This window comes from Durio zibethinus, chromosome 13, assembly GCF_047325235.1.
Source record: "Durio zibethinus cultivar Kanyao isolate XHJ-2024 chromosome 13, ASM4732523v1, whole genome shotgun sequence".
In the NCBI taxonomy this organism is placed as follows: domain Eukaryota; kingdom Viridiplantae; phylum Streptophyta; class Magnoliopsida; order Malvales; family Malvaceae; genus Durio; species Durio zibethinus.
Window position 1 is genome coordinate 25,460,619 of NC_143174.1, and position 7,858 is coordinate 25,468,476.

The window sequence follows — 7,858 nt, forward strand, 5'->3', positions numbered from 1 at the left end:
CGACGAATTTTATCAAAAGCTGGGGTGCCACCAATACTTCAAGTGCTCTTGCTAGATTCTTTTTTTTTTCTTTCATGTACATTGATCTTCTGATTGGACAGCGTTTTTAGCACTATGATTCCTCCGAAATTGACAGCTAAAATCAGTGGTGAAAATATCACCTAGCTACAATTTTTTTTTCTTGTCAGGAAGTTGCTAAATTGACTTCTCTCTTTAACATGATGAGAAGTACAGTCGTCGTAAAATCATATCATCAGTTACTTGTGAGGAAAATGAAATGTAAGGATTGTGGATTTTCTTGGCTAACAAACAAGAGATATGTATGCAGGGCCCTGTCTTATTGTTGGGTAGTGTCCTTAGCTTGGGTCTTTTATGTGAGAGATTGAGCCAAAATGCTGTAAGTTTCCAACATTTTCCAGGGCAAAGCACATGGGGACTTTTGTGAGGATCACATCACAGTTTTTTTTTTTTTTTTTCACGAAAGTATGGGTCAGGTGAGAGATAAAGTTTGATGAAAGTTTTGAAGAGATTTTCCATAAAATTGGACTATTTTGCTGAAAAAACTTGGTGATGCTAACCATATTGCTTGTTAAATTTTGACAAAGTTGGGGGGCCAAAGGTATAGGAAACTTTTTGACTAGAAAATGAAATTCATTTGGTTGGACTGGTCCACACTCCACATCCTTATTATTGAAAACACTGTTCTATATTCATCATTCAAAGGTACTATTAAACGTGTATGACATATGTTCCTTAAAATTAATTGAAAACGATAATTTGTACACATGATTGTTACATTTGCAAACAGATCTCTCTCTTAAAAAAAACCAAGATAATTTTTCATGAATTCATTATTTTTTTATTAAGTTATAATTTTTTAAAATTATAATAAGACAAGAGCAAATTAAGACAAAAGAAAATGCTAGAAAGAGATTAGGGTTTGATCTTTATCAAAAGTATTCTGTGAGTAATATTTTCAATGTACTAATTAAACTGATGTAAAATAATGTATCTTTAAGATTATTCAGAAAAAAAATTAGCTCTAAACAAAGTCTAAAACTATTTCTTATCGTTTTAAAAAAAAAAAATTGATACTGTGTGAATATGTAATACAAACAGTATATGCATATTCTAAACACAAATGGTTTTCAATATTTGTATGATTGAAACAGTAAATTACATTTGAATATACCTGTGAATGATATGACTCAAAATGCAAAAATTCACAAAAATTTAAAAAATTCCTACAATCTTTGCCATCATTGTCATCTTTTTAGGGTTTCTTTATCATCCTATTTTAATAATTGAAACCTCATCTTCTTTTTGGAAGCAACATCGTTTTTTCCAGCATCATCCATATTTATCCATTTGTTTACTCTTTTGGCAGTTAAGTTACCATTATCAAAGAAGTAGTGGTTGAAAAGTTGGTAATTACTGTGACTTTGCTTTAACGATTAGCTTAAGCATTGTACAGATTAGTATGACATTTAAATATGTCTCAATAGTAAATTGCCACTGTTACTCTTTTTATTTCTTTATGATTATTTTTTAAAGTTATTAAGCCAATAATCAAAATGATTGCATTTGATAAACCAAAGCTTGACCTAACATTAAATATTATGAATTCAAACTTCAAATCTGTCCTTCTCCAAATTTTCTTGGTATGTATAAAAAAAAAATTGTGTATGTATATTTTCTTTCCTATGATAAATCAATTATGTTTTACAAGATGTTTTTATATATATTTTAGCAATAAAATTAAGGGTATTTTCAGATTTGTTTGAGTCTAATCTTGGTATTCAAAATTTTGCTTTTATAAAGTTTTGGTCACAAAGACTGTAACGTCTGAACCTAATTGATAAAAAGTTTCTTCTCTTTATTAAAAGAACCAATGAAACACATCAATAACTTTTTTTTCCTTTTCAGTATTCTAGCGATAATGAACTACTTCAGCTAACAACTTTACAATGAAATTTGGTGCTATAAATGTTTTCACTTCCTTCACGGCAAATAGCTAATTCAATAATTGTGTGCTTTAAGGGTTCAAATTGACAAAGCAAAATTCTAATACTTTATTTAGGTCTACAGAGTTCCCTTCATCTTTATCGGTTTTTCCCTTTGGTGTTAGTCTCTCTTTCTATTGTGCATAATGAAAATGACAGGGCCAATTATATACATTTATTTATTGATCACAACTTAGTTTTCATGGCCAACTCGTCTTGATCCAGGAACACTTTTAATATTCTTCATATTTGATTAAATTTAACGAAAATAATGCGTATTAATTACAAAATTTATTCTAATTGATATCTTCATATATATATATATATATATATTAAACCGGGCCTATAGGCAACGGTTAAAATTTTCCAATTGATTGTTTACAAATAATTAAGAAAGATATAGAAAACATTGGTGATGGATCCATCAGCCACCTAATAACTTTAACAAGGTGTTATCTTATTTGTGTTTTCATGTTCTTTCCTTTATTAGAGAGTGGTGGGCATTTTCATTTTCAGTTTTTATTATCTGTAGGTCTTTCATCACAAGCCAACCACATCCTAAGTGAACCTTCACACTCTATGGAGGAACTGTTCACTTACAATGACCTTAATTCTTTAAATAGTTCTGCAAAACAATAATTGTATCATCCGAAATCCAAAGAAAGGGTCGAAAAATTGACAGTGTTTGTGAATAATACAAACTTTAAGGATCGAAATTTCATGTCTTACTTGGATTATTCTGACAACTACATTACTATATTTTCTGTCGCTTTATCATTTCTCCTATTGTCCATGTGTTTGCTTTGTAGTACTATATATATATATATATAATACATGAATATGTCCCATACATTTCATATTCGTTTGGGGTATCTCATTCCTCATTCTTTAATCCATGCACTTTCGGATTGTACTATTAATTATGTTATATATCTATTTGAAAAATGAGTTAGCTGGGGCAGGGATACCATAATCTCATTATATTTCCATCCATCTAGGGAACATGTGCTTATCTCCCTACCCCCTTTTCCTCTAAAATTTTTTGTTGTTACGTTTATAGATTCCAACATTATCCTAATCAGCTCTCAATGGGTTATCTTTATGGAGAACTTTTCAAAAATAAAATCTTAAATGCATCAAGCCGATGTGAGAGAACACATTTTTAAAATTGTTCAAAAAAAATCCAGATAAAACCCAAGAAATATTGTGATCATATTAAAAAAATAAACATCATCCCACTCAATTTGATAGTGATGCTTCCTTTGTTTTATATTGAAGCTAATAATAACAAGTCCAATGATTAAATCTCTTATTCATTCCACTCAAATTAAAGGCTATCCACTGTCTTCTACTATGTATTAATTAATAAATGTTGTTTATAGAATAATTTATTCCTACTCATGGATTATGACTAATTCAGATCCTATGAGAAAAGTTGCTTGAGAAATAAGAGCAGCCCCCCAAAGAAAATGGTTTGTGGGAACCCTTGTGAACAATCAATCACAAATAATCAAGGTGGTGGCAATCCCACTTCAACAAAATAATTAATTATTTTATCAATTACTACCAAAGTTCCATCTCTTAAAACACAAGTGGAGATGACATCGTTAATCTAAATCCAAATATAAATAATAATTTCATTGATTCCATTTCTCCATTATCACAATTAATGGATTTAAAACCAATGGTTCTTATAAATTGTAATAAAACAATTAGTGAGCTTTATCTTCATGCTAACGTGAGCGAATCAAAGTTACTTCCATACGATTAAAATTACATCCTTTTCTATTGTTATCTAAGGAAGACAATTTTTAGTTTACGCGATGTGTTTTGGTTAACAATCAAATCAATTTCAAATTTAGTCAAAATATCTTTTGTTTTTACTGAGAAGGGTTAATGATTAATTTATTTCTAAAATGGTTCTTATCATACCATTTATTTTTAATATATTATATTTAAAATTTTTCCTTTTATGTACTATATGAATATCAAATTTGAGTCGTGTTAATATGCATTGACTAATTAAAATGTATAATTAGATTTTTTTTTCTAAATTTATAGTTTTTTTTACACAATAATGGTATATATTTAAATTCATATTACTTTTATAGACCCAAGATAGAGAGAGATTCACATATTTGATTTCAAATTCAATGTAATTAAACCTTTACCTTAACTTTTGTGGATAATTTGAATAATGATTTTGCAAATTAATTAGCATAATCCTAGAGTTGATCAAGTGCATGAGATCGTGACAGTGAAAATGGCACATCCAAGAGGGTTCTGGCCTGGCCAATAAGATCCAAAAAAATTGATATATTCCAACTTTAAGAGACTCATTGTCAACCTAGATGCCAAATTTTCCATTAAAATAAGATCCAAGAATTAATTTTAAAATTAACCTATCAGCAGAAAAGGGGATACGTTCACTTAACTTGATCATCATTCATAAGAGGGATTTGATTTGGATTTTTTCCTTACAAATCATCATTATTTTTTTTTTCTAGTCTATTCTTCAAAGTAATTAATAAGATATTAATCTGATAAATTTGTAAATGGCGGAGGTGAACGTATCCTATGCGAAGGAATATTCAACTGTCCTTGGCGTGTACGTTGAGTGGTGGAAGCTGACGAAGTAAGTGGATCCCACACCGTTGATTTGGGAGACAACTATTTTGTGGGACCCTTAATTTGCCTCTGATCCTTCCTTGATTGAAGTGGTTAAAAACCTTTATAATCATAGGATCCTTTGGGAAGTTTTTATTTCATGCATTCATTTGCAGAGAAAGAATAGGGTTTGATTTTTTTGGTGATTGATAATTGTTAGAATATTTATGAAAAAGTTTATATACATATGAAATTACATACATTCATACATATAATAATTATTTTTTATTTTTCAAAAATATTATCACAAGACAGTTATATATATATGTTGTAAAATTAGTTTTAAAAAAATAAAAAATACAGTCCTACACCTAGCTAAATAGAAAATAGAAAATTTCCAAATTTCTCCAAATTTCTTGGTGTTCTTTTCCGTACCTTAAAAAAAAAAAAAAAAGAAATGCATACTGCAATCTTAAACCAGACCAAAAGTTACCGACATACCATTGAAAAAGTAAGACTCAAAAAATAACTTTTTTTCTCTTCTGTTTTTTTTTTTTTTTTTTTTTTTCATTTTCATCCCCTAAAACCTAATTTTTTTCTCTTTCTTTTTGCCCTATTTTAGTCAATATGCTGGAAATATTATATTTTATTATGGAAATTAAATGATAAAAAATTTTAAAATATTGTGGACAATTAATTACTCCATTAATTGTCAAAAACTTTAAGTAATTCTGTAACGGGGACTCAAAAAGATTAAAGGTGGATGAAATAAGATTAAATCAATCATTTCAACTAGTTTTGACATCATCTGGTTTTTGGATAGTTTGGGGCTGCAAATGGAACATCACTCAAACACATACAATCATGCAACAGATGAAAATTCCAACTTTTTATCATATGGCAAAGCAAAATGACTTTTGCTTTTGTCTCTTATATTCTTTGAGCTCATTATTCCTACTCCATCCATTATTTAATCAATCACTTGTAATATGGGTGCTTACTCACTCTCAAATTATTACCCAACCTACCAATCTTTTGAAAAAGAAAAAAAAAAACCCTACCAATCTTAATTACCTATTTTATTTATTAATTCCCAAAAATAAAACCAAGGTCACTAGCTAGTTGGTAGGAAAGTTCATTTCTGTTTGCCATACCATTGTCTAAGCTTGATAAGTACTTTTTTTTAATAGGAGTTTGCAATCTAAAAATAAAAAAATATATAAATATTGATATTTAAATTTTAAATTTATCAGATATTATTCTGTAAAAATACTTAAACAAGAGTAGTTGTAGCTTGATGAACACTATAAAAAAGCTAATCATGGCCTACTACTTTAATTAGCACTTCTAAATTTGGCAACTGATCATTAGATTTTAAATAGGAGTCATGTAGAATTACCTAAATTAATGAATTCCAAACTTGAAGTTTTGTTTCGTGATTGTTATACTTGTGTAATATTTGTAGTTGACACAATATTGCTATAGCAGTCAAATGTTGTCTAGAAATACAAAGGTTTAAGTTCAATTACATTTTTTTTATCAACAAATATATATATATATATAAAATAGCCATTGATTAATATTTTCTTGAAAATTAGAGTCAATTAATCAGACTTGATTCAAAAAATTCGTCTAATCAACTTGAACCTAAATTCTATTGAAACTTAATTTGGTGTTAAAGTCAACAACTTGACTAAAAAAGATTCAAATTAAAATAATTTAAAATCGGATTTGAAATAAATAAAAATATAAATTAATCATCTTATATATATTATCAAATTAAATGACCATGAAATCATATATGTTTTTACATGTAACAATCGTGAAACAAACTGTGACTCAAAGTTTTTACAGGTGCAATCCAATCATGACTGTGAGGGAAGACCAAGGCTTAGCCCAAAGATTTCATTGAATTTAAAGTACAACAAAACTTGTTTGTTTCTACTCGTAAGCGCGTTTCTCCCAACTGTTTCCTTTTGGAAATTCCCAAAGAACTCTGACGGCACCACCTTGTGGCCCCTTCAATATTAGTACCAAATGACGCCATACATCACCTAAAACTAAAACAAACTTCATTCTGAAGCCTCTCATTTTTTAACTTCTATAAATACCTCTGCAACCAATCCCCAATGTCACAAAAAAAACAAAACCATCTTAGCTTTTTTAACTTTTGCTTCAAGAAAAAAAAAATGGCAGCAAGAGAGCCATTCAATGTCACAGCAAATTCACCTTCAGGAGTCACTACTCCACACTCAGCATGGCATTCACCAATTCCCTACTTGTTCGGTGGCTTGGCTGCCATGCTTGGTCTCATAGCGGTTGCGCTTCTCATCCTTGCTTGTTCTTATTGGAAACTGTCAGGTTACCTTGAGAACGGTGAGGGAGGGCAAGGGGAGAGAGACTTGGAAGCAGGAGAAGGTACAGGAGACGAGATCCAGAAAGTAGGGGCACCTGTTATGGAACAAAAGTTTTTTGTTATTATGGCTGGAGAAGTAAAGCCAACGTTCTTGGCCACCCCCATTTCTTCTAGCAGGTCTTCTTCTTTCGGTGACAAGAGTGAAAAGAGCTGCTGCAGTACTGAAAAGTGTGAGAAATTGGAGGAGGAAGGAGAGAAGCAGGTGAGTGGTGGTGATGGCGATGATCAGGTGCAAAGTGGGAGCATGGGGACTCTGCGATCTTCAAGTCAGGAGAATCAGGACCATTGATTTTTCTTTTCCCTTTTTCTTTTAGCAAAGGATTTTCCTGTGACCTCCTTAGATGGATGCTGGGTTTTTCTAGGTGGGTTTTCTTTTCCTGAAAGAGAGCTCAAGGTTTTGCTTTTGGATCTTTTTGAGGTGGGAGTTGTCCGTCTGTGTATCAGCTTGCATGTTTGATTGGTGTGAGCTTATCTTTTGCAACAGATTAATTCCTTTTCCTTTTGTTTTACTCTTACCTTCGGAAAATGTATATAAATTTTTATTGAGATTGAATGGAATGAAGAATTCACTGTTCTTCATATGGATCTTTCCAGGGTAGTTTTTATTAAGATTTGTCACATTAATTCAGTAAATATAGTCTTGTATAACTAGAATTAATATGACCAAAGCATAAATTTTGCCAAGGTTCCTTTTGCAAAATCCTGGAACCTGCCGAATGTTAAACAAACTAGGGTTCTCCCTAGAGAAGGCAAGGTTATAGAGAAAGGCACGTGTGAGGCTATGGTGATAGGTTTCTATACAAGTTCCTGATGCGGCGTGGCGAAGCAGCAC

General features: G+C 30.6%; 1 pseudogene across 1 annotated transcript; it reads left to right on the forward strand.

Annotated features, from left to right (window-relative positions):
- Positions 1-6,725: 6,725 nt before the first annotated feature.
- On the forward strand, positions 6,726-7,605 carry LOC111303412 (protein GLUTAMINE DUMPER 2 pseudogene; annotated as a pseudogene). Its single transcript, XR_016326797.1, has one exon. The product of XR_016326797.1 is annotated as a protein GLUTAMINE DUMPER 2 pseudogene (transcript).
- Positions 7,606-7,858: the final 253 nt, after the last annotated feature.